The 27,719-nt window shown below is 42.3% G+C and overlaps 1 protein-coding gene and 1 long non-coding RNA gene across 18 annotated transcripts in view; one reads left to right on the top strand and one right to left on the bottom strand.

Annotated features, from left to right (window-relative positions):
- LOC309633142 lies at window positions 1-24,551 on the bottom strand. Its single transcript, XR_014247341.1, has 3 exons — window positions 10,914-24,551; window positions 10,436-10,591; window positions 1-9,079 (listed from the first exon to the last, which is right to left on the bottom strand). It is a non-coding gene; the product is annotated as an uncharacterized lncRNA (long non-coding RNA).
- The window catches only part of TRPM3 (transient receptor potential cation channel subfamily M member 3), a gene marked incomplete at its 3' end in the record, with an annotated part of 933,308 nt that overhangs the window by 874,201 nt on the left and 31,388 nt on the right, over window positions 1-27,719 (top strand). The gene's annotated exons all lie outside the window — the stretch shown is intronic.

The following is a 27,719-nucleotide window of genomic DNA, read 5'->3' as shown; positions in this document are numbered from 1 at the left end:
TATGATTCTCATACACCAAAGTCAGGTATTTAACTTCATTTGGGTCATCTTTTCCAAGTTCATTTGTTTGTTTTCAATAAATGGCTCAAGATAGAGGACTGATTCCTAGCTTGCTATCTTGGAGGAAAAAAAAACAATTACAGAAGGTGAATATACAATTTTAGCAAAGTAGTCCTCGGGTGCTTTTTTCAGGTATGTCCTTTCTGTGACATCTGATGTGCCAAATTTGATCAAGAATGAACCATTTAAAAAGGTCTAAATTCTTTGGGGATTCAAAATCCTAGGGCCATGTGTTGAATATTTCAATATTAGGAGTATATTATGTCACTACTCCCCACCCTACCCCAGCCCCCAGCCTTTAAAAAATAAATTCCTTGGGTTTGACTTCAGAACAAATAAACAATTCTCAATTTCGCCATCAGAATTCAAGAGTGAGGGCAAACATCTGCATGTTTTCCTTGCACTGGAAACTATTCTCCAGCTCCTTTTCCCACTGTCTTAAATTATGTGCTGTTGAGACTCAAAAGAAGCTAGTATTCATTGCCTGGAAGTATGGAAAATGCCTTAGGTTATAAAATGAGTTGCTTGCTTGTAAATGCCAGAAAAAAAAATAGTATCTATATCATGAAGTGATTCATTGTGAGGAGCGAGTGCCAGCAGGCCCCCGATGTTTCATGCCCTAATAGATGCTGATTCTCTGTAATAAACACCCTTCTTGTACAGAGTTTGTAGATAGTTGTGTTCTAGGAGTCTGTTCCAGCATTTTATTTGGATAAAATGTCAGGACATACCAGGCACTGGGAAATTATTTGGGAAGAAAGCATCAGGAAAGAAATATCTTTCAGTTTGGAGGAGTTGAATCCCGGGAGCAACCATTTCTCATTTTCCCTGAGGAGTTTAACTCTAGAAATAACATCCTTCCAACATTGTTGAATTAACATTTTTCTAACATTTTTTGCTGACAGGCCAGCCATCTGAGCTCTGGACTATGGACATGGATTAGGGTTACATAACTAGGTAGTATAGCTTATTAAGAACAGGAGCAAAGACTAGTCAGCATCTCCCCCACCCCACCCCTGCCAGTCCCAGGTAGGACTGAGACCAGGAAAATAAGGACAAAGCACCAAAAAGTGTGAGTCCTACAGGCCTGTGAAGAGCATGTGTACACTGGCCACAGGACACACCAGTCTCTCATTTTCCCTTCCATGATGGGTTTTGAACAAATACTCTTTCCTTCTCACAATGAGTTATCTGAGGCAAGAAGTTTTTTTGTAACACCTAATTGGAACAAATACTCATTTCATGAGACTTAGCCATCTCACTGAGCAAGAATTTTAACTCCATCTCCCAGTTGGAATATCTTTGACAATGTGCAGCCTTCACCAAGACAGCTTTCCAGGGGCTGGGGAAAACTCTTTTGAATTCCTTCTTTCAAATGGTCCCTAAACACAAAACAACACTTAAAAAGCCCACCTATGATCATTCTCCTCAGAAATTAAATGTACTATTTTTCCCCAAGAAATTGCTTTTCCACTTACATTATTTTACTTTTTCTATCTTTCCTTTCTTTCCCCAAATGAAATTAAGCCCCCATGGGTCTTTTGACAATGCAACATTTTGGGATGGGAGAAGGAGGGAGGTGTAGGTGTGCTTTATGAGTGGGATTCTGTCCGTCCGTCTACAAGTGGCCATTTATTGATGTTGTACTATGAACCCAGCCTAGTGCAACAAACACCACCATCTGGCTGAATCAGAGGTTCTATTATTGTTATTTTAAAAGAAGGGCTGATTGTAGTTTAGAACTTGAAAAAACCCTGGAGATGGAAGTGCAGTGTTTTGTGTGAGTGAAGTATGAATACAGATTTCCCACATTGTTAATTAGGTCTGTGGTGCTCTATGTGTGTGAGAAGAAATTTCTACCCCATATCCCACATATCCCAGTATGTAGCCAACTCAGCCTTGGATGGATGTAACCTTCATGACACCCTTCCCCCGACCACTTACCTTCCTTTTTGATATTCTGAAATTGGCTGCAATGGTGGCCACTGTTCTAAGCTAAATCAGCCAGTTTTCTGTCTAGAGTGTTAGAGTATCTGTCCTTTCTCAAATGGGCATAGAACACTGCCCCCAAATCTGTCATTACACTTGGCCAAAGTCATTGAACATCCCTGTCCTCTAAATGATTTGGTTCTCATGTCATGGCACTGAGTGGGCCAAAGGGGGATTGGGTGATGGCCCTGCCCGGACATTCAGAACTGCCCAGGAGACCCAAGTACCGAGCTATTTGAGAAAGGTACAAATCATTTATGCTGCCCTGCGGTGTCTTGCCTACTTTCCGTGCCGTGTCCAGGTCGGTTTGTGAAGCATGTATTCAGGCTGATTGGATCTCATATCCACCTGGACCCACAGCCCTGCCCAGGGTCCACCAACCCCATCCTGTGGATGTGCCCTGTGGGCACCTCTCCAAGTGCTGCTCATTCTCGCACACCTTCTCAGAGCAGCTCATTTCCAACGTAATGCACGCGCTCCATGTCTAACTCTTTTTGTTTTTAGCTGCAAAATTGTTATACCTATTTCATGTTTGCAGAAATAATCTTTCTTAATTAAGTGAGTGTATATGGCTGTATCTTGGGGCCCTCGGGGTGGGTTATTAACATCTGTCTCACACCTCAGAAGGGAGGACAGCTTTAATGCCCTCACTTCTGGGAGGCAATATTACCCAACTACAGATTTTTAATATACATTCCATTTTTTTCTTGTAGTTAGTCCTAAACCCAGAGACTATCAATAAGGCCAAAAAAGCTAGAATGAGACTTCTAAGGTTACTTTCCAAATGTGCTTAAAGACTAAAAGCAAAAGGAAAAAAAGAATGTAAATTTACAAAATGACATATACTTTGACCTCTAAGCCAAGTTGGGTTAACACAAACGATAGTCCAGCCTTAATCTCAATTATCTGTAGAGGCTAAAACATGTGCTTTGGTGTTGGGAGCAGAAGTGAGTGCAAGAACGTGTTTGGAAACAGCAGATAATGAAACTCAGGAAGGAACAGTGATGATCTGCTCGTCTACACACTTTGCCTAACACCCTGATTAATGGATGGGAATTGAACCTGCTGTCATTGTCTGATTGGTGGGTTTCTGGTTTTTGTTTTTTTCACATAGCCCAAAATCATCTCAGGTATTTATGTTATATATACTAGCTCTCTAAGACCCAATCTATGGGCTACCGTGAGGGGACTTGGGCTCCAGGTTGCTAAAAGCATTGCTACCGAATGATGATATCCTTCTGGGCATCTCATTAAATGACCCATGTTGCATGGCTTCTGAGAGCTGGTCAGGATCCCACTGGAGCCTGAGGGGAAAAAAACCACTTGAGAGTAGAGGAGCAACAGAATAAATTTCCAGCACATTCATGCCAAGGCGGGGGCAAAGCTAAAATTAGATGGATTTTCGCCAGCTAAGAAATCTGGTTCTACGTTTTTGTGTGTGAGGTGCTTGGAAGTTCACCTCTGTTGGCAGAGAAAATGGGGTGTCTCTAGCTTCCTCGAGCCTCTGAATGAATGAGACTTCCCTTTATTTACTGGGCATCCTTGTGTTGCCTGCCATACACACAGATTCCCCAGGCTGTACCAGGGCAGGGGGAAAATGAATCATGCTCTTGAATACATTAAATCAGCATCTAAATTTAGTCCTTTTTTCTGTCTCTCTGAGTATTTTCACAAGTTTGGTTAGTAATGTGGAAGCAGAATGTCCAAAACTTACTTTCTACCGTGACAACTTATTATTTAGCCGTTTCTATTCACCCTAAATTAACCATCCAACCTACTTAATGCATGGATCACATTTTATTTCCCTTATTGCCTAGGGCCTTTCCGTCTGAAATTAATAGGTTATCTGGAGTAAGAGGGATATTTGTGTTGTTGTTTGGTTTGATTTGGTTTTGCTCATTTATTTATTTAGTACTGAAGTTTTGCTGTTCAAAAACTCTATAGGCCTGTTGTCTCTGTGATGTTGACTGGATTTAAAGTGTTGTTTTTGTCAGGAAACAAGGAGCATGCATGGGCATGTAAAGCTCAGACATTCTCCTGTATTACTTTTCTGTCTCAAATCATTTGTTGCTCACTTCAGGTGTGGAAATTAGGATAGCTCAAGGCCAGTCTCTAAAATATGCCTACTTATGGTGAAGCTTAGAACAGCAAGAACAGAGAAGATGACTATTGTTATGCATTTCAATCCATAGACTCCAGTTCTGGAAACTCAGGGCTCTGCATCTGTTTGGTATTCAGGACTGACCTTCTCTAATGGATTCAGAGCACACTATGCCTGACAGTTGTGGCGTGGGGAGTGTTCCCTGACGAAAGAAAGTATTTTGGAAAAGACAAACTCGAGCCTGTGCCAACTTTTGGGAAAGGGGGTATTGTTTTGCTGGGTTTTGTTTTTGCAAATTGCTAAGGAAGCAAGCCAATAGGAGGCACCACCCCATTTTCTGTCCCTGAAAGTCAGCTTACACTCTAGAGAATCCCCGCCCGACTTGTTTACTAATGCAACCTGAGGGTTAGCGGGCTTACAAACAGCAGAACTATCTGCAGACAGGCCATTGTGATGATTCATTTCACTATTGTAACCAACATTTGTTCCATTGTCATCATACTGATTTTAGCCTTTGCTCACAGGTTAGGCTCCATTTTTAATTTGTTCATTTCTCAGTCAATGAGTATTTGTTTTGTTCCTACTATGAGCTGAGCATCGAGGTACAGAGATGCATGTGACAGAGACATTGTCTTCAAGGAATTTACAGTCCAGGAGAGGCAGACTGACGTGGTCCATATATGTGGAGATGGAGCCCCAGAAAGAAAGTTGTCAGTTCTGCCTGGGGTGAAAGGAAGAGCACAGTAGATGAAGCCTTGCAAAGAGTGGGAAGGTTGAGCTGAGCCCTGAAATTTAAGTAGATATTTGCTAGACAGATGGGAGCAGGGGGGTGTGAAGGAGAAGAATGACATTCCAAACCGAGACTTAGCATGGAAAGTTCCAGGCACAGCAGGTAGTTTAATATGGCTGACTGCAGGGTGAGAGGCAGGAGGCAGGAAGCAGGACAGATGGGTCTGAAGAGAGACAGGAGTATAGATCTTAGCGGAGTTATACTCCCTGCTCAGGGTAGTACCATGATGTGATATATGTTTTAGTTGGAGCTATCAAGCAAAATGTAAAGGGTCCATAAAAGGGATGGAGATGGAAGGTGGGAGGACATTAGCTAATGCAGTAGCAGTTGGGATGGAGAAGATAGGCAGCATGAAACTTCAGGAAGGTAAAATCAGAAGGACCTGGATAGAAGTCAGATGGTGCAGAAGGCGGGAGTGCAGGAAGTGGATGAGGATTTAAGATGGAGGAGATGAAGTTCACTCCAAGGTTTCTGGCTCAGTCTAAACAGTGCTGTCATCTACTGAGATAGAGGAGCAGGGAGGAGGAACTGTGGGGGGAAGGGGACTTGTTCACTTGGGCTTGGATGGAGCTTGAAGTTTCCATTGGAATTCCAAAAAAATTATGAAGAAGGCTATTTTGTTTATAGAACTCTGGAGCTAAGTAGAAAAAGCTGGACTGGAGATATAGATTTGGGGGTCAAGAATATAAACCACCAGTCAAAGCCATGGGAGTGGGTGAGCTTTCCAGAGAGCACAAGTAGAGAGAGAAGAGAAGGCCAGAGCAGAACACTGAGAATGGAGGAGTCAACAGTATCAAATGCAAGAGAAGAGTGCAACTAGGTGAATATTTAAAAGAGTCCATTCAGTTTGACCTTTAGAAAGTCACTGGTGACTTTGGCCAGAGAATTTGCATTTCAGTGGAGAGTGCAAAAATCATTTACAGTGATTTAAGAGTAAATGAGTAGCAAGGCAAAGCATTTACCAGGGAAAAGGGAGGGAGACAAGTGTTGTATATGTATGGGGCCGGGGGTGTCAATGCAGTGAGGCTTGGAAAAGAAGAGTATTGTTTTGTAATCACCCCTCAGGAAAGTCACTGACCCATACATATCAAAGAATTGCCTAGGGCTGCCTCTTTGCATAGTTAGGTTGTCTGTTTTCTCAGTCAAGACTTAGCAGCCCAGATCAGGAAAAACAAATCGGTGGATTAAGTCAAGATTGAAGATTTTTTGTGCCATTACAGCAGAAAGAAAGGGGCCTAGGGATTTTGAAGAGGCTTGCAAGGGTTCTTAAAGTTTTGCATTATAAGGTCTAGGATGGGGGGTGAAGAAAATAAAGGTACAATGTTGGTAAGTACCTGGGAGGAAAAAAGAATAATCAAAGGACTAGAATTCTAACTTGAACACCAAGGACACTGAGAACTAAGGATCCTGAGAGTAGTGATGATAACGTGCTGTGGTCAGAGAATGGTAAACTGGCCTTCAAAATTGAGAGGTGGAACAATTTAGGATAATGATAAGAGCCAGGAGTGGCTATAAGGATGGGTTCTAGGATATGCTGGAATCAAGGTCACACATCGTGAAGCTAGGTTCTTCTGTGTTTGTCACTTACAGATGTTGAAGTGTCCATGATAATGACAAGAGAGGGGAAGACTTTGAGCAGGATGACCTGAAACCCAAAGGAGAAAGGGCTTTTTGCACAACAGTGAAAAGCAGTGGTTTAGAAGAGGCAAAGAGTATCAGCGAGAATGCAGACATTACTTATGGGAACCACACTGGCAGATGAGCAGAAATGTGGGATTTCCATTTGAGAAGGTTACAGGGAGGTGATGTCTTCCTACAAAATGGGTTTAGCTAAGCCAAGAAAATGGGGTATTGTTCTTATGTTAAGTGTAAGAAAGCAGAGGAGTTTGTGTTCAGTGGTAAGGGTTTTCCAGAAGGCTCTGGGGAAAGGGAGGAAAGGGAGAAATGGGAAAATTCAGTGGGCAGAAAGCACAACATCATATGAGGACAGTAGCATAAGGCAGGATAGTTAACCAGAGGAGTTTGCATTGCAGATATAGAGGATCATAGGTAAGAAAGGTATGGTGGGAATAACTTTTCCAGAGTTTTGAGGCAGCTGGAGACTGGAGCCCTAGTAGCATAAGAGGCCAGATGAGGCTGATGAGATCTAGGTCTCAGAGGCAGACTAGAGTGGTCATTGCTCAGGTTTCCAAAATTGTGTTGGGGACAAATTGCTCTGGTGCCTGAGGAATGGGTGTGGCTCCCAGATCACAGATGCAGAGGCTGCCAGAAAATCAACTTTTTTTTTTTTATTATAATTCTGCTTATTTCTCTTTTGAACACCTACCCCCTTATGCTGGGGGAAAATCATGACCTCAGGCTCAGCCCTCTTTACCTTCCCTGAGGTGGGTTAATGTTGGGGGGGTGGGAGCAGGTTGTAGTTCTGAGTAATCTGTCCACACAGTTTGCTGCTAAAATGTCCATTATGCCTGTCAGTGTGACCCTCCAAGTGTAGCTGACTTATGAGGTCTCCCCACAGTCCCAAATCCTAGACACTTGCTCCCTCTGGGGCCCTGCTACCCACAAAAGAACTGCCAGGAAAACCACGCAGCCTGAGCCCACAAAGCACATGCAAGCTGGCGTTCACTCCCAAACACCCTCACACGTATACACAGACACACATTTCTTTCCTCTCCCCTCCAGTCTTGCTCCTGCCAGCATAATTTCATCTATTCCCAAATTCCTCTCTCTGTTACCCCTTCTACAAATGCTTGAAAGTCCTGAGAGCTTGTACATCCGGACCACAAAAGCAGCCAGAGACTCAAAGGCTGTCTCTGGGTTGTGCCTTACAACCCCTCCTTCCCTGATACAGAGCCATTACCTGCTTGCAAAACAAGCAGGAAATGTGAATGAGCATTTCATAGTGCTATCCCGCCACACTGATTTAACCATCTTGTAAGTAAAAACAGGATGCCCCAAATAAAAATAAACTCATTGGCGCCAGGCATGCTAGATGTAACCTCTGTGTTTCAAAGGGAATGTGAAGGAATCATAAATCGTCTCATGGTGTTGCTGCGGGGATTTCCTAAACTCTCAGAATGGTAGTAGGTCTTGCAAGTTCTTCTAGAATAGCCCTGTCCAGTAGAATCTTCTGTGATGGTGGAACTGATCTAGTCCTGTACTTTTAGTCACACGTGGCTAGCGGGCCCTTGAAATGTGGCCGGTGTGAATGAGAAACTGAATTTTTGTTTAATTTTAATTAATTGAAGTTTTAATTTAAAGGGCTGCACATTGCTAATTGCTACCCTATGGGACAGCTCAGTTCTAGTCCTTCAGAACACCAGCTCTGTGAGAGCTGGAAGCACATCTGCCTTGTTCCCTACTGTAGCCTCAGCATCTCAAACTGTCTGGCACAAAGTAGGTGCTCAGGAAACAGTTGGTGCATGAAATAAACCCCTTGACGTAAGGAATAGAAAGAAAGTAAGGTTGTTATCTGCTTTACATAATTTAAAAAAAGAAGATTTCAATGATACATATAAAGAAATTTGAAAATTTTCAATTGAGAGGGTGAAAAGTTTATTATAAAGGAATTTAAAATTTGGGTTAAGTCAAATGTAGTGATCATGGATTCATACTTCAAACACACACACACACACACAGAAAAGTGAACTCAAATGGGATCCTAGAGTTGATAACTTCCTGCAATTTAGCTGAATTTGTATTCAAGAAGAGAATTACAGCCACATTCAAGAAATATTTATTGAACAAGTCATCATTCTAGACTATGTGCAGAGATTGATTGTTGGGTAGCTAGAAGAGAGGAAGGAAGAGAGGGAGAGAAGGGAGGAGGGAGGGAGGGAGGGATGGAGGGAGGAAGGAAAGAAGGGAGGGAGGGAGGGTAGGCATTTGGTTGTTGAGGGCAGCTGAGGAAGGAAGAGAGAGCTGTGTGAGCCCAGCAGTGGGACTGGATGAGACCCAAACAGAGAGCCCTGCCAGCTCCACGTTGTGCCACACTGGAGGTGGTTGCCATGCATCGTGTAACTACGGGCCTTTCCACAGGCACAGTGTTCTGACCAAATGCAACGAGGCAGATGGCTGATTTCCACTCAAAGCAGAGCAGAGTACATCCCTTCTGATAACGTGGCAAGATTTTAACTGACCTGTATCAACAACAACCAAAAAATAGACTGACCTCCACACAGGTTAACTATTAACAGACAGGGCCAGCAAGATTCACATGTTAATTGTTTTTTCTCAAATGTGACAAGAGTCCAAATAAGCCTGCAGCCTCAGTGAGGAGGGGGAAGTTAGGTGCTCAAGATCTTTTACAAGATACTGTCCAGTGGAGTGAAGAGCTTCCTGCCGCTAGATTTCAGACTCTGTCTGGCAAGTGACATTTGACTGAATCGCTTGGCCTTCAGCCAGATATTTGGTGTCTAGAGTATCAGGCCTGAGGTTCAAGATGAGGGCATGCTTGGCAGAAGACCCCAGTAACTTCAGATCAGGTATAGAATTGTGAGTCCTTGCCATGGTGACACACCCAGTTCAAGTACATGACATCCACTGATGGGTCAAAACCTGAGGAGCTATCTCTTGACCTGGGTTGTCGTTACATGGGTTTTCATTTTACACTGGACATATATGTTTTATGGACTCTTCTGTGTATATGATGTATCTCACAATGTAATATAAAAAGGAATAAAGCAGACAGGCTGCTATCACATTTTCTAGGTTCTAGTTAGAATGGATTCATTCATTCAGTGACATTTACTGAGCGCTTCTGTGTGCCAGGCACTGTGCGAGGAGCTGGGGAGTAAAAAGAAACATACGTTATTGCCTTGGCTTCGAAAAATGTTTAATAGGGATGATTGACAAGTAAACAAATCAGTATGATATATATTTCCATAGACGTGATGTATAAGGACTTAGCTCAAAGGAAAGAACATACTTTTTTTTTTTTTTTCTTTTTTTTAAGAACATACTTTTATTTGAGGGTTGGTGGGGTGAGGGGAACGTGTTGAAGTGGAAAAACAAGAGAAGGCAAAGTACAGCCAGAGAAATTCTCCTGGAGGTAACAGTTAAGCTGGATCATAAAGGGTATTAAGAGTTTCCCAGACAGATCATAAAGAGGGCATTCTAGACAGAGGGACCATCATGCACAAAGCTAGAGAGAGGTGACAAGGTATGCCAGGTGTAGGCATGTGGAGACAGCAGAGAAGTGAGACTCCCTCCCTGGACCGGTCAGTTAGGGTTAATCCCCCTTACAAGGTGCTCCCAAGCCTCCTTTACCTACCCTGGGTTAACACATGGCACCATATTGGGTTTTTCTGGTTTCTTATGTGTATCCCCCACTGGACTATATGCATTTTGGGAGGGTGAAGGCCGGGGTTCGTGTCCATCTTTTTCACCATATTTGAGTCAATGAATGGAGAAGAGGTTAGAAACGTACATTGTAAAGCCTTTGTATGCCAGGCTAAGGAATTTGAATCTTTTCTTATGGGAAAGGTACAGCTTACCTTGTGTGGAGCTCATTTCTAAGTTAAGGCTGTAGTTTATGGAATTCGCAGGTTGTGAATGCCGAGTGGGGATATTGTGGCTGGAAAGTATACAACCGTGACGCTCATTTCAGGGAAGCTCGGTGAGCCATAGAAAAGCCCTTTGTTCCAAAATGTCTTTTAAAAGAGAAATAGCAAGTTTTGAAGAGTCAAAACATCCCCTGAATGGGTTAAACCTACTGACTGTTCTCCCCTTAGTGTGAAGTATTTGAATCTTTCATCTTAACCCCCCAAAAAAGCTGAAATCATCATTCAGGGAAGGAAAGTTAAAATGGGGGCAGGTCACGAAGGAAGCAGATGGCTCCAGCGGAGGGTGAGGCAGACTTTGAGCAGCCAGAGGGCATCGTGAGGCGACTGTGTGCCTGGAGGGCAGGGAAAGTGAGACGGGGTGTGGGGAAGGTTCGGAAAGAGAGCTGGTGGCAGAAGCAGCTACGCCTACCTTGCAGTTTTGCCAAGGGCCCTGGCAGATGCCCGGCTTGCCTCCAAAAACCATCTTCTATGCTGTCTGCAATAAATTGCTGATGCCTGAATTTAAATATCAGGACTACTTGAAGTTCTAAAAGCCTCAGGCTCCCCCCAGTTCAGGCTGCAGGTGCTGGAGTTCCCAACTCCTGCTTCTCCAGTTCAGCCAGGTTTCTCCTCACCTACACCCCGCCCCTTCCTGCTAGGAGACTAACAGATGCAAAAGAGAGAGAGGAAGACAGAGGGGAGGAGTCACATGCATTCAGGTACCACCCTCTCTCACCTTTTCCTTTAGTTCATCCTTTATTTATTTTCAGGTCCATTAAAAATCTATTTCCCAGGGAACTCAAAGGTCTAAAAAAGCCCCGGGAAAGCCAGCAGAAGCTGGAATACCTTCAAAGAAGTTTTCTTGTGACCGCAGAATCTCCCACAGTTAGGTCTGCCTCACTGGTTCTCAACCAGGGGCAATTTTGCCCCCCAGCCCCACCCCCAGGGGACATTTAGCACTGCTTAGAAGTATTTTTGTTTGCCACAACTCGGAAGATGCTACTGGCATCTAGTGGTAGAGGCCAGGGATGCTACTACACAGGGCAACTTCCCAAGCAAAAAAAACCTTCCAACCCAAAATGTCAGTAGTGCTGAGGTTGAGAAAACCTGGTTTATTAGAATCCAAAATTCAACTTATTGTTGCTTCTCAAAAAAAAATGGCACAAGGTAGTTGCCGTCAACATCTGCAAAGTCCTAAAGGACAGATCTGAAAAGATCCCAAGTCCTCACTACCTGATGCCAGGAACAGTGTTCTAGGCCCCCATCTGCCATTGCTTACAGAGTTTCACATCTTTCTCCACTCTGCTCACTCATTTGATCTTCAGACCAAAGACCAAGTTAGGACATCATGCAGTTATGGTGTCAGAATGGTCAACATGACAAGCCACTTTTAGCAAACACCAGTAGGTCCCATCTCCTGTTCTTGGGGACCAGTTTTGGATGGAATAAATCCAGCTACCATTGCGGTGAAGAATGAGGAGAACCCAGAGGTCTTAACTTATCATTCAGAATTCACCAAATATTTTGCTGATCCAGGTAAAATCTAGCAAACACTTCCCAAGTTTTTATCTGAGAGATGTCAGTGATTTTTTAATAGGAAAGGATCATCCTGCATGACCAGAGAAAGTGGCTTCAGTGACCTCAGAAGTCCTGTGAAATTGTCCAGTTCAATCAGTCTAGCTCATCATCTGAGATGAAGCAGGAAGGAGAACCACACTCCCCATAATCAGACTCAATAGTTACAGTTACTGACCAACTTAACACCACTGGACCAAATCCAAAACCGTTTTTAAACATTGTGCTGGAGCCAGTGACTCTCTCCTGAGTAGACCACAGGATCCAGCTTTACAAAATCACAGTCCTTGAAGCAAAGGAATAGAGTCTGTGGCATGCCCTTTTTAATATTCTGAACAAGGGCTTTAGAAGTAAAACGCCACTGTGAACTAAGTGGTTGCAGTACTGTTGCAGGAAAGCCAGTTGCTGACAAGTACTTCAAAGTCACAGATGCCACCTGAGGAACATAGTGTTCAACGACCAGAGGAACTGTGTATGGCGCATGCGGTTCTATTATACAGCGAGTAATTGAATATACAGGGTGGGGGACATCTCCATCAAACAGGTCAGGCACTAAAAGACTAGATTCTTTTCAGTGGATTTAAGATTATACAACCTGTCAGGAGTCTACATAAGATAACCAAATGTCGAAAATGTCACTGCTTTTTGAAAAATGTACAGCAGTTGCACTTAAGCAGATTGTACTAAATATAAGGATGCCTGAGTGCTTTATTAGCTGTCAGGTGTGTTACAAAGGCTGTGTCATGAGTTTCATGGGTTTCTTCTGGCATTTCTAGGCAAAGGGAAGTCAATTAACATTTGTTGAGATCCTATTACAGTGGCTGGCACCAGACCAGGCACAGGATATGCTGCAACCCACTTAATCCTGATTTACTGTTGATGTACAGAAAGAGCAGAGATTAAATAACTTCCTTCGGGCACACAGCCAGGGTTGCAGAGGCGGAATTGGAACCCAGACCTGTCTAACTGCTAAGTCAGTGCTCTCATTTCTACACTGTAACAGAAGGCTGCTTCCATCTGATTCCACAGGCCTTCTTTCTCCCCTGCACCTTGCTCCAGTGACTGGACCACAGTTATGCATTCATTTACTTAGCAACTACTTATCAAGTGCTCTACTTGGCCCTGGAGAGAAAGTGGTACACAGGAGAGACCTCATCTTTCCCTTAGTGGGAGTTATAGTCTACTGGGGGCAGGAGGGAGGTAGACAATTAGTAAACAAATAAATAAGATACTTTGGGATAGTAATAGGTTCCATAAAGAGAATAAATCCAAGTAGTAGTCTAGGGAGTCATTGGGGCAAGGAATTAGGGTACAATTTTACATAGAATGGTCAGGGGAAGACCTTGAAGTGATAAGGTTGTATTGAAATATGAATGATGAAAACAAGTGTGGCAAGAACTGGAGAAAGAACATTCCAGCAGAGGGAACAGCAAGGACAAAAGCCATGTGGTAAAAATGATCTATTAGTTGTGCTTAACTAGGATCAGAAAGGATACCAGTGTGACTAGAGTTTAAGATCTAAAGCAGCTCAGGTTGGTATTAACATGCCATAGTGGAAATCCTGGGTGCAAATGTGTGGCTTAATTCTAAGTTAGGGACTGGATTTAAGAACAGATCAACAACTCTGCAGTCATTCAGGAAACAGCATGCCACCATGTGCTGATAGGAGGGTAGGGAATCTTCCAGAAGCCGGTGGCTTCCAGGATCAGGAAGGGAGCTGCCTCCACTGTTGGAGCCATCCTGTGGCCTCACTGAAGGGTTCCTTCGACACTGGGATGGTGATACTTTGGACACTCTCAGAAGCACCCATCATGGATGAATTAGACACCCACATGAATAACACATTGTACCTCCAAAGAGGAGATTTACCTGTCGCTATGAGTATCTCAGATAGCATCCATCATCAAAACGGTGAACATCTTAGTAATGTAAACAAGAATACAGCACTTGTAAATGAGACGTGTTCACAGATGGGTCAGAAGATTACAAATTGGGAAGAGGCAGCTAAAAAGTGTTAGCCCTGAGATACCAGCACTGTGCACTGGGTATAACGTACTCAGGGAAAAAAATCTTACAGAAAAGTTTGCTTTGGGGAGTGATCATTATTAGTCCCTTAGCAGTTCACATTTACAAATGAGTGCCTGGTATGCATGCAGAACTCAGTTAAGAATGGTTTGAGTTACTGTAGCAGGGACAGCCCATGATGGAACCAAGAACCAGGAACTCTGAATCCCAGTTCTGTCACCTCTGATAACTCTGTGACCTTGGGCAAGTTAGTGAACCTCTCTGTGCTTCAGTATTCTTAACAAATTAAGGACAGTAAGGAGGTCTGGCTTGGTAAACCTCCCGCCAGGAACACTGTTAAGAAAAAGAGCAGTCTTTCCCCAATGGGTATAATAAGCCCAAGAAATACAGGAGTTCATGCATATTAGTGTTTATGATGAACCTAAAATCTGCATCAGTGTCAAGGTGTGATGTGTTCAAAGAAAACATTAATGAATAATAACCCTGGTGATGTGCAGATATGCCAAATTAATGAAAGTGATACCCAAAGGACTGGAAGTTTGGGAAAGAATGAAACAAAATTTGCACTTTATTTATTTATTTACTTATTTATTTATTTTTGTGGCTGTGTTGGGTCTTCGTTGCTGCGTGCAGGCTTTCTCTAGTTGTGGCGAGTGGGGGCTACTCTTCGTTGCGGTGCATGGGCTTCTCTTGGGGTGGCTTCTCTTTGTTGCGGAACACAGGCTCTAGGCACGCGGGCTTCTGTAGTTGTGGCACGCAGGCTCAGTAGTTGTGGCCTGCGGGCTCTAGAGTGCAGGCTCAGTAGTTGTGGCGCATGGGCTTAATTGCTCCGCGGCATGTGGGATCTTCCTGGGCCAGGGCTCGGACCCATGTCCCCTGCATTGGCAGGTGGATTCTTAACCACTGCGCCACCAGGGAAGTCCCAAAATTTGCACTTTAAAAGGCACAATACCAAGGACTAATCAGAGATAAGGTGTTATTGGTAGTAAACAGGGAAAGGATGAAGTGCGGTTGCTTGTAGGGTTGAGTCCTATAAAGCCAAAGTTTGCAAATCTGTTGCTTGAGCCTCTGTTCCCTTCCAGCAGGGAAGCCAGCTCCAAATAGGTGCAGGAGCCTTGAGTCATCCAAACAACAAGGTGCTTTCCAGCATCCTCTATTCCACTGTGTTCTTTTCAAACAAAGCCCATTGAAACAGTTAAGCCAAAACAATCTGTCTCAAATAATAGTATGCCTCTCTCTCTTTACAGCAAAATAGAACCAAGAGTCTGTTGCTGCTGATCATAATGAAAAACGACGATCTTGTTTGCCCTATTGTGTCTGCCTTCTAGCCAACCCAAAAGTCATTTTGGACAGCTAACACAATTTCTCATCCATTCATGGATTCAGCAAATGTTTATGAACCTACTCTGTTCCAGGCGTTATGATGGGTGCTGGGGGTACAGTAATGAGTAAAATCTGAGTGGGGGCATCAGATAACAAGCATAGAATCACAGAGATACTTAATCATAAGCTCTGTTAAGTGTGTGTTCAAGAAATAGAGGTGATATGAGAACATCAGACATGGAGACTCAGGGAAAGGCTTTCTGAGGAAGTGACTTTTTGAGCTAAGCTATGCAGAATAAGTAGGAGTTTGTCAAGCAACGAGCAGGAGAAGAACCCAGGGAGGAGGAATAGTCTGTGCCAAGGCCCTGAGGTTGGAAGGAGGTAATTCTTGCCAGTAACTGGGAGAAGACCAGCATGGTAAAAGCATAACATATAGGGGAAAATATAGTTTGAAAAAAAACTGAAGAGCAAATGAAGGTCAAGTTGTCCAGGGCCTTCTAGGCCAGTGTAAGGATATGAGTTTTCTCTTACATTTAATGGAAAATCTTTGAAGGGTTTGGTACAGGAATTTAGCTATAGTAATGACAGTGGTGGTTGTGGTAGTGTATATATGTGTGCATGCTTATGTGTGTGTTGGTGTATGTGATGTGAATTGCATGATTTGATCAATCAGCCTCAATCCAACAGTTACCATGGGTACTGTTGAGGGCTCAGCAAGCACCAAATCATGCAGGATAGGAGCACAGACCTGAATTTCAGGCTAAGCTTTGCCCTCGTATGCTGGCTACGTGGACCTAAACCCAGCCCCTTGCTGTGGACTGAATTGATTGGACTTAAACTAGATGAGTGGTGGTCTTGACAGGGCAGCATGGCCTCCATATTTTGGAAATTTTATCTTGAAATTCGAGGAGTGTTTTTGCTTGCCCTCCCTGATTGGGAGGGACACTGGCATTCAGTAGGTGGAGTCCAGGGAGGGCCCCTGTCCTGCAATATACAGGCCACTCCCACAATCAAGCATTGTTCTCTGTCCCACACAGCTTTCCAGAGTCCCTGCAGGCATTCATGTAGGTGAAAAACCTGGCTATGATTATCTGAGCCTAGCTCTGTTTTACATTTAAAGATACAATATTTTTGCATGTTTTTAATAAGCAGTAAATTTTTCCAGGAATGAAACCACCATGAAGATTGACGGCAGTGGTATTTTGTTTGCTTTGGAACTTTCCCAAGGGTTGTTCACCCTTTTAGAAAATCAACTCACCAGTGACAATCCTGCCCATTATACTTGAGTCTTCTGTCAGTCTGCATTTGTGTCTCTCTCATACGTGGAGATTCTTCATGTAGGTGTAAGCATCTGACCACTTCACTGTGGCTTGTGGAATAGTCAGACCTGAGCATTTATATATTGAAATATTTATTATTATATTATAAATCACTGGCCTTTTTATTTTCCCTTTATTTTAAAATTAGGACATTATATTGATTTTTCTGGTTTTTCTGATTATGCACACAAGTAAATTATGCCATCAGTAATTTTATTTCAGAACAGTAAAGGAGGCAGTAGAAAATACTTACTATAAAAAAGAGGTGTTGGGTCTGATAAGGTTGATAACAACTGAACAAGCATGTTTGGTAATTCAAAATACTATGATTTTAGGAATCTTGCTACTTACTATCTCTGAAGAGTCTCTTGGGAACTTTAATACCTCGAGAGTTCTATGTAAAAATTTTACTTTGTTAAATAACCCAGGGAGGTATCAAGGTTGACACCAGCAGTGAGAAGTCATGTGGGTGTCATTTACCCTCAGTAGAATATGATGAGACAGACATTTGACCTTTGTGGTATTCGTCCCTAAATTTCATAACCCCAGTCTAATCATGAGGGGAAAAAAATGCGACAAACACAAATTGAGTGATATTCTTCAAAGCACCTGACCAGTACTCCTCAAAACCTTGTCAAGATCATGAAAAACAAGGAAGACTGAGAAATTGTCACAAACCAGGAGACTAAGGAGACTTGATGACCAGATGCAACGTAGCATCCTGGATGGGATCCTAGAAGAGAAAAAGGACATTAGTGGAAAACTGATTAAGTATTGACTCAAGTCTGGAGTTTAGTTAACAGTAATATACCAATATATATAAATTTCTTCATTTCAGCAAATGCACAATAGTTGTTTAAGACCTTAACATTAAAGGAGACTGAGTAAAAGGTACACAGGAATTCTCTGTACTACCTTTGCAACTTTTCTATAAACCTAAAATTATTCAAGTTTTTTTTTTCAGGTTTCTGCTTTATTGACCAAGGTAGATCTAGGTATCAAAATAAGCAAGGAGCTATATTTTTTTAATCTGCGTATAATAAAATTGGCTTTTGGTAGTGGTGATTGTATACAGGTCTGTGGGTCTTAATACATGCATAGATTTCTGTAACCACCACCACAATGAGGATACAGAGTCATTCCATTACCCCCAAAAAACTCCTTTGTATCAGACTCCCCCTGACCCCAATCCCTGACAACTATATTCCAGAATATCACATGAATGGAGTCGTATAGTATGTAACCTTTTGAGACTGGCTGTTTTCACTCAGCAAAATGCCCTTGAAAGTAAACCATGGTGTTGCATATCAATAATTTGTATTATTAGTTCATTCTTTTTTATTGCTGAATAGGATTCCATTGTATAGATGTATCACAGTTTGCTTATTCACCTGTTGATGGATATTCTGGTGGCTTCCAGTTTGGGGCAGTTATGAATAGAGCTGCTGTAAACATTCATGTGTAAGTTTCTGTGTGAACATAAATTTTTATTTGTCTGGGATAAATGCCTAGGACTGAGATTTCTGGGTCATGTGGTAATTCTATGTTTAACTTTTTGAGTAACTGCCAAACTGTTTTCCCAGTGATCGTACCATTTTACATTCCCACCAGCAATGTATGAGAGTTTTGATTGTTCTACATCCTCTTTGGTATTGTCACTTTTGTTGTTCTTCTTCCTCTTTGTTTCGTTTTTATTTTGGCCATTCTGATAGACTTGTGGTGATATCTTGTTATAGTCTTAATTTGCATTTCTCTAGTGCCTAGTGATGTTGAGCGTCTTTACATGTGCTTATTTGCCACCCATAGGTCTTCTTTGGTGAAGTGACTTCAGATCTTTTGCCCATTTTAAATTGACTTGTTTGCTCTCTTGTTGTTGAGTTTTAAGAGTTCTTTATATATTCTGGACACAGGTCCTTTATCACATATATCTCTGCAAATATTTTCTCCCAGTCTGTGGGTAGTCTTTCCGTTCTCCTACCAATGTCTTTCTTAGAGAAGAGTTCTAAATTTTATGAAGTTTAGTTTAACAGTTTTTTTTCTTTTATGGGTTGTGCTTTTGGTGTCATTTCTAAGAAATCTTTGCCCAATGCAAGGTCACAGAGATTTTCTCCTGTGTTTTCTTCTAAAAGTTTTATGGTTTTACATTTTACATTTAGATCTGTGACCCATTTTGAATTAATTTTTCATAAGGTGTGAGATTTAGGTCAATGTTTATTTCTTTTGGCATGTGGATGTCCATTATTCAAGGGTTTTTTTAAGTCTTTTTTAAAAAACATAGGAAGGCATTAGGGGTCCCACATTTAAAGATCACTTAATTTTTCTAAAGATATAAAATAATCACCACATGAAAAGATACAATTAAAACAGGAGAAATGTCATAACCTTCCTGGACCCTCACACTCCAGGGTCAATATATGAAGAAGACAAAGACAACATGGGAACCACTGTCAGCTGATGTAAAATAACTTGTCCTTAGTGAATAAACAAATGCCAAGAGACATGGCAGAAATGGAATAGAGTGGGGGAGTCGATCACATGAATTGAGACCAAGCTTTGAAGGAGAGAGAGTGGCATTGCAGGCAAGACAGAAAGGCTGATTGACAGAAGCAGGCTATTCTTGGGAAAAGTTTGTGTCAAGCAGTAGTGAGATGTGAGGGTAATAAAAATGATAATAGTAAATACTTAAATAGCACTTTCTGTAATCAGGCATTGTCCCACATGTTTTGAATGCTTACTCATGTATTCCCCATAACAATCCTATGAGGTAGGGTCATTGCCTCTTTTTAAAATTAATTAATTAATTAATTTATGGCTGCATTGGGTCTTCGTTGCCACGCACGGGCTTTCTCTAGTTGCAGCGAGCGGAGGCTACTCTTCATTGCTGTGCGTGGGCTTCTCATTGGGGTGGCTTCTCTTGTTGCAGAGCATGGGCTCTAGGCGTGCGGGCTTCAGTAGTTGTGGCACACGGGGCTTCAGTAGCTATGGCTTGGAGGCTCTAGAGTGCAGGCTCAGTAGTTGTGGCGCATGGGCTTAGTTGCTCCGTGGCATGTAGGATCTTCCCAGACCAGGGATTGAACCCGTGTCCCCTGCATTGGCAGGCGGATTCTTAACCACTGCGCCACCAGGGAAGCCCGTTGCCTCTATTTTTAATGGGTAAGGAAACTGAGGCACAGAGAATATTATATTCGTGTTAGGTTCAACCCTGTGAAGCTGCCGTTTTTGTAGGTCAAAAATGATCTACTCTCAGAAAGTTCATATGGTCTGACCTAATAAGTAACTTGCCTAAAGTGTATGGCTATTTTGAGAGGCAGAGCTGAACTTTGAACCCTGGCAGCTGGGTCAGGAGTCTAGACTGGAAGACTACCAGCTAGAGGGCCTCTTATAGAAATGGCCAGCACTTACTGAATGCACACTGTGTACCTGGCACTGTCTAAAGTTTTACGTGTATCAACAACTCATATATCTTTGCGTCACTACTCTTGAGGGTAGGTATGATAATCACCCAATAATCTGGAGAGGAGAGGCTTTTCCTGTCAAACCTCAGTACAGCTGCTAGGGGCTTTGCATTGGAAGGACACACAAGAAGGGGACATTGTATTTTCTGGCCAGCTCAAAATGAATGACATTGTTATTCTGATGGAATAGAAAATTGACCTCATAATCTCTTCAAAAATAAGGAAGTAAAAGAGAGAATGAATGATAATGGAACAGACTGAGAGAAACATAATGTGAAAGACTGGAAGATGGACTATAGAAGGTATTTCAGATGTTTCTATGCTGGAGATATTTGGAATCAAGTATTTTATTTGCAATTGGCTAGCTTCTTCCTACTCTTAAATGATTGGCTGGCCATTCAGTGGACATCTGGTGCTTGGATCTACTCTATCGAACAGTTAGTAGTCATGTCATAATGGCCCGATGTTCAGTCTACTTAATTTACACCCAGATTCTCTTAGGCAGAGAAGAAAAAAGTACCCAAATGTTGCTGTCCAGCAAATTAACTTTTTAAAGTATCATTTAATAATATGACCTAAAACTCTGCTAAGTTTAACTATCAGATGAATCAAATTAGAAAAAAAAAATCTGAATTACAGAATATTTTTAAATGCAGTTTTATTATTTTTCATGTACAATATCTTAAGTTAGGCTAGCTATGGATTGCCTAGCAAGATGATTCTACACAAATAAAGAGTCTAAGAATCTAAAGTAATTTAAATCTTGAGCAGTACATAATTCAGATCACCAAATCTACAAAAATATGGAAACATCCTTAACTTTATCTCTTTAAATCTCAAAATAAAATAAATTAAGTCCCATGAACCATTGTTTGTGGGTCAATATTCTGGGTCAGTTCTGCGGAAATATAACTTAGACTAGAGCCAGGCCTAAACAAGGCATAAGTATTAAAAAATTATTAACTAATTCATATGAACATTTAATTAATTAAATGAAAGAGACTGCAAGGACTGTATTATTGGCACCCCTCTGCCCACTTGGCCCTGTATACCTGCCATAACAGTGGCAAGTCTCTTGCATTTTGAAGCACATAAACATGATTGTGAACATCTCTGTTGGTCTCAGATGCTGACACACAGACTTCCACCAGTTAGTAAAGCCAAATCCCTTCATTTGATATTCCTCGACTTGACATCACTGGTTCCTGTTGTAATGTGGGACCAGCTGGAGCAGTGTATATCCATGGCAGCCGTCAGTATAGCCAATTCCTTCACTCACCTAGTAATATGAAATAATAGTCTATTCTTTATAACACATAGCAAAACAAGATTTGGTTTTGTTCCTTGATTGTACACTATTTTGGTCCTCAGCCTCTTCTCAACAGAGATCCTACTGCCAACCCAACACTACTATGTTAAATGAAGCTATCAGTCATGGTGGGTGTAAACAGCTATGCCTAAGCAAACGGCTTATTCTTGGGCCCATCTACACACTCTAGTGAAATAGAGAAATCTCTGTTTCCATGGGTTAAAAACAGACTGTTTACACAGTTAACTGGGATAAATGAGACCCAAGGAGGGCTTAAATCGAGTCTTCAAGCCTGTGGGATGAAGCGCCTTGCCCAGGGCACTCTAAATGATATTTCCTGGCCTGGCATTATTCATACCCCTTCCAAAGAATATTAGTTTACTCATTTTCAAAGGCACCACTGGACAATAAATAAAATAAAAACTGGGCTTTTAAATTTCTTTCATTATATTTGTGGTGATAAATATACATTTTCCATTTACACTGAATGTATTATCCACACAAACGTGGTTCTAAAGTAAGCATGTTGGCCAAAAATCACTTCTGATCCAACTTACTCTCAAAAGTCTTTATATCATGGAAAGAGTATTACTTATGGACATCACCACTTGAGAGCCACTGACCCAGACAAAAGAATGAAACACAAGGGTAGTCTAAATACAGATGTCTGGACATTCAAACCTTCATGACTCTAATGTAACTTTCAACTCCCTCACCGTGAGAAAGAGCACAATGCGGTAGTTAAGATGATGGAATCTTAGGTTTGAATCCAGGCTCTGAGGTCTCTTTCTCTTACTAGCTGTGTGGCATTGGGCAAGTTACTTGCCTATTTGTGCCTCAGTTTACTCACCTCTAAAATGGACATAATAGAATCCACCTGTTATGGACTAAATTGTGTCCCCCCAAAATTCATGTGTTGAATCCCTAACCTGCAGTGTGACTGTGATGGGGCCTTTGGAAGGTAATAAGATGAGATCACAAGGGTGAGACACTTATAAGAAGAGACAGCAGAGACCTTTCTTCCTCTCTCTCTGCCTTATGAGGACACAGTGAGAAGGTAGCCATCTGAAGCCAAGCTGAGGACTCTCACTGGGGAACCAGATCAGCTGGCTGTTTGATCTTGGACTTCCTAAACTCCAGAATTGTGAGAAATGTCTGTTATATAAACCACCCAGTTTATGGTATTTTCTCTTATGGCTGTTTGAGCTAAGACACCACCTTATTTTTTTTCTCATATTTTTATGAGCTGAAAGTTATAAAGCATGCAGAATAATGCCTAAAATATAGCAAGTGTTTTATTAATTGATTGTCAAATGAAATTTAAAAAAAAAAAATGAATGGGTGGGAAATTCTAATGTGTTTCTTGCAGGGTTTCCACCACTTTGTCTTATGATCAGCCTCCATAATCTTAATAATCTTTTTAAAAATGTGTTTGTTATCATGACAAATGAGCTAATATATGTGAAGGCATCTGGCATAGAATCTGATACACCCATCTCTAGGGTGTTTGTAACCACAGTTGTTTGTTGTATAATTATAAATGCTTGTTGTACTTGAGTTCGCAACTTGTTTCATCAGACCCATATCAACCCTGTTCTTTGCAAAGTTGTAGTGAAAAACCTGGCCATCTGCCTTATGTCTGTCCAAGTCCACATGTCCTGTTGTGGCCCCAAGGAACAGTGATCACACTCAATCCACTGGACATTGGTTTTACGTCGTCTTAAGTAGAATTGCATCTTGCACTGGGATTTGATTGTAGTCAGGTCATACATTAAATGCGTATAGGAGACTGTTCCTTTACATCTTGTTAGCTAACTTAGCAATCAAGCTGGATTTTACCCCATAACTTTCTTTTAGCTTTCCTTCCTTTTCTCTCCGCTCTCTCTCCTGCTGGGGGTGGGGTTGTGTGCATGCGTGTATGCTTGTCAGCATTGAGCATGCAGCCCAGAGCCTGCATGTTAACCATCCTCTTTTTACTAAATAGTTGTATAAGATACGGAGAAAGGAAGGCAGAACATTCACTTACAAACTCCCCAAGTTTGCAGCCCACAAGCTGGTCCACCAGAGCCCAAAGAACAGCCTTTGTTTCACAATTAGGCAAGGGATATAGTGGAAGAAGCCCAACTTGTTTCCTTTCTATGTAGGACCCAGAAACTAGCCAATTTTATACTGCTTTTTGGTTTAGTTTTCAGATTTTCCCACAGGTCTATTCAGACCAACTTGGCCAAAGGAAATGCCACTGCACAGCATTGCTTAGAGTAGAGCTGCATGAGGCATAAGCTTATGAAAATTGGGAAAGACTTTTAAAAAATATGCGTGTGTGTATGTATATGTATGTCGGCTTTCACATGTCACTAGTTTACTTTGTGCAATGACAAAGTGAAGCCATCCAATTTTCAAATACATGAATCAACATGGTCAACTCAGTTGATCATTTGTGGAAAAAAGCAACATCTTTGTATGTGTGAGTTTTGTCCAGGTACAGGAGAAAAATACAGATTTTGTATAAACCATCTATTTTCACTTTAAAAAGAAGTAACAACCTTCCTATCTTCACGAAGAAAAGAAATGAGAATTTAAATCCACCCTTTCTCTGCATATACTTTGTGGTGGGTAGGCACACTGTTGAATAAAACCGTCTAGAAGTTTTTCAGACTAACTGCTGGCTACAGCCTTTGCTTAGGTTTCCTGCCTCGGGAAAGGTTAGGATACTTAAGGAACAAAGGGGCTTTGCCTGTCCCTAAGCTTATTGTTCTTTGACACACCAGGTACAGCAAATAGTTTGCACTAAGCAGCAACCACTGAGGAGTTTAGCAGCAATGAGAAAAGCTGGATTGTACTCTAAAGTCATTAGTAAGAACCTTGTTCCCTCTCCCAAGCCTCATACTGTGAGGACTTCTTCTATTTATAAAAGTTGATTTTGCTCAAATTAGATTAGAAATCAGCTTTCCCTCAGCAGGCTGCTTGTTTGGCCGATAAAGGGAGGATAGCTGTTGATGTGGGTAGGATTGAGAGAAAGAGCGAGCCCAGGCACCTGTTCTCATTAGCCTTCCATCTCTTTATGGTAGGTGGACGCAGAGGGAGTCTGAGAGCTACCGTTCATTGCAGATTGTGGAGAACCAGGATTCAGCTGCCTTCAGTTCACCACCAGGGGACAGAGCGTTGGTCCCTATTTCATTTAGGGGCATTGGGGGTCTACTGGGAAAAACAGAAATAATGAAGAGAGGGCTTACTGAGTAAGTCAAAAAACCGTCCAACAGGAGCTGGAATGGATGAAGAGGAATTACTCAGCTTCTTTAATAAAGCCAGTAAGGATTACAATAAATAGCAATGCCTTATTATCTGACTGGATCCTGGGAGGTCCTTCCATAGGCCACACCTGAAGTTCAACTTCCCTCCACCCCTTAGCACTCTTTTTTTCTTCTCTGCTCTCCTCTGCATTACGGCAGACACAGAACACAGCAGGAGCACTTCTGCCCCAGGGCCTTTGCCTTAGCCCTGCCTGCAGCTTCAAACACCCTTTCCCCAGATTGCTGCTTGGTTAACTCCCTCATCCAAGACTGGAGTCTGTTCCCGTCTCACCTTCTCATTGCTGTTCCTAGGCACCCACACGCCCGCCTGATCCTTCTTGCCCTGCCTTACTTTTCTTTTCTTCTACAGCACTTATCACCTTCTAACACACCACTTAGTTTACTTATTTATGATGCTGTTGTTTACTTTCTGTCCACCCACCTCTCCCAATGCAGGCTGAAGAAGAGCAGGAATCTTTGATGCGTCATTCACTGGTGTATCCCAAGCACTTAGAACAGTGTCTGGCACATCGTAGGGGGTTCATAAATACTTGTTGAATGAATGATGAGGGAATCTGGGCATGTATCATCATCATTATTAATATTATTTCTATTACTACTATATTCTATTAACATTACTGTTATTTTATCAGGCTTAGACATTTTAATTGACGTACTCTATGACGTGCACAGATGGCAAATGTCAGGTCTAGGACTCAAACTGAGCTCACTAAGATTAGTAGCTTGTGTCTAGTGACTTCAAAGAGTGATTTAATAAGATGGGTCACCTATGGATAGATCCCCAAACAGGAAATGTACAACAAGGAGATTATTTAAAATATTCAAACCACAATTAACAGCGAAGTGCCTTTCCCATCTTGCTCCTTTCTATGCCCCCCACCCTGCTTCTCCACTTGATTGGCACCTGAGTTTCTAATTTTTAACAGATAAATCTTTCAAGATAAAAGTGTTTGTTTATTTTATTTTCACTGACATTTGCTAACATTGCTCTGGGAAAGAAAAAAGTTGGTAGTCCACTGTACGAGGGTGTACTGTCACCCAGTCTTTTGTTATAATAATAATAATGTTTATATTCTGCATACAGTTGGACGCCTGTTCACAACATGACAGTAAGTGATGTCATGATGTCAGTAATCTGAGCCCGCCCGTGAACTGACTATGGTCCAGATTCTTTGCTGTGTGAAGAGCAGGAGTTGAAGTGTGAAAAGCTCACATTTTAGCAGTAAACAGAAACAAGTGGGCAGAGGGGCCTTAAAGTAAAAAGAAGAGGGCGGGGAGAACAGAGCCTGGGATCTGGAGGGGGCAGCAAGGGGAGGAGAGACCCCAAGAGGGCCGTGTGCCAGGAGACTGAGCCAGGAGCGTGAGCTCTGAGTACAAATGGATTTCCTGCGTTATCTGTCACTTACCAGGGGATTTGTAAATAACGTCAGCAGGAGCTTGTGTTTGCTTACCAGCACATTCCTGAATATTAGGGGCCACATTGATTGTTTCCCTTTATGTCCTATAATCCCGGGGGCGCAATCCAATGGGAGCTGGCAGGAGCTGTGGATCATTTCCGTGGAGCTGGTCCAGCCTAGTTTCCCTGATGTACATCCGCACACAGATGTACATAGCCTGGCTCGCTAGACTGATCCTTCTCAGCACAAAGAACCCTGATGTCAGCTTGCTAGTTTCTTTTCGTGAGACACTCCCTCTCGAAGAAGGCCCTGGCTCCTCCCACTTCATACAGCCAGCAGGACAGATGTACGGGTTTCTGAAAAATTATGCAGTCCCTCTTTAAACAAAAACAAGAAGCATGTTCCTTAACGTCAGGCATGGTGGCTCAGGTAGAATGGACCCACAGGGGAAGCCTTTCCCAGTTAAGGCAATGAGAAGGGAATCACGCTCCCTGCACCTGGGATGGAAGGGACACCTGTTTCTGCCCTTGTAGCTCTGGAGAGTGTATTCTTCCAACATGAGGAGTTGGTACAAGAACGTCACAGTCAAGAGTTACAGTGGAAGTGGACATAGCACAAAATCTGGGAGAGTAAATCATTTATTTGACTTCTTCTCTGAATGGTTTTGTTTTTGGTTTGAAGCAGAAAAAAGCTTATCTAATCCTATTTTGCTTAGGCAACTATCAAAAGGAATGAGATGAGCCCTCAGTAAAATTGTAAGTTAAATGCTTTTTATTCCCATCCTTCCGACCCTTCCCTGGGCCCCTTTCCCCCGTCCCCGGCCCCCTCCCTAATTGCCATGAGTTCCCAGCCTGCTGGATCTTGGCCTGCTCTGATGAAACTACCAGCCTGAGAAGCTGATTCTCTCTAAGGTGTTAATGGCTGTGCCCTCAACTAGAGAAACGTTGCTTGCAAGAAAACAAAACCCACTCAAACTAGATTAAATAAAGAAAGATTGACTGTAAGTGTCTAAGAGGAAACCTCAAAAACATTCAAAGACAGGAAGCAAAGCATGACATAAACTGACTGGAAATGAAGCTGGAAGTTGTTTTGGGAAGCCAGAATCTGAAGACATGACCACTCGTCTGCTTTTCTTTCTACTTCTTTCCAGGCTCAATCAATCAATCATCTCTCTTGCTCTCTAGCTGTCTCTCTGCTTTCCTTCCCTTCCTTCCCCTCTCCTCTCTCAGATGGCTTGCTTTCCCTTTTTTTTTTTTTTTTTTTTCTTGGCAGTGTTGGATCTTCATTGCTGCCTGCAGGCTTTCTCTAGTTGCAGAGAGTGGGGGCTACTCTTCATTGTGGTGCACGGGCATCTCCTTGCGGTGGCTTCTCTTGTTGTGGAGCACAGGCTCCAGGCGTGCGAGCTTCAGTAGTTGTGGCACGTGGGCTCAGTAGTTGTGGTTTGTGGGCTCTAGAGCGCAGGCTCAGTAGTTGTGGTGCATGGGCTTAGTTGCTCTGTGGCATGTGGGATCTTCCCAGACCA

The sequence above is a fragment of the Balaenoptera borealis genome, assembly GCF_965194805.1.
Source record: "Balaenoptera borealis genome assembly, chromosome: 8".
Classification (NCBI taxonomy): domain Eukaryota; kingdom Metazoa; phylum Chordata; class Mammalia; order Artiodactyla; family Balaenopteridae; genus Balaenoptera; species Balaenoptera borealis.
Note: the sequence above shows the minus strand (reverse complement) of the source record. Positions and strands in the feature narration are given on the sequence as shown.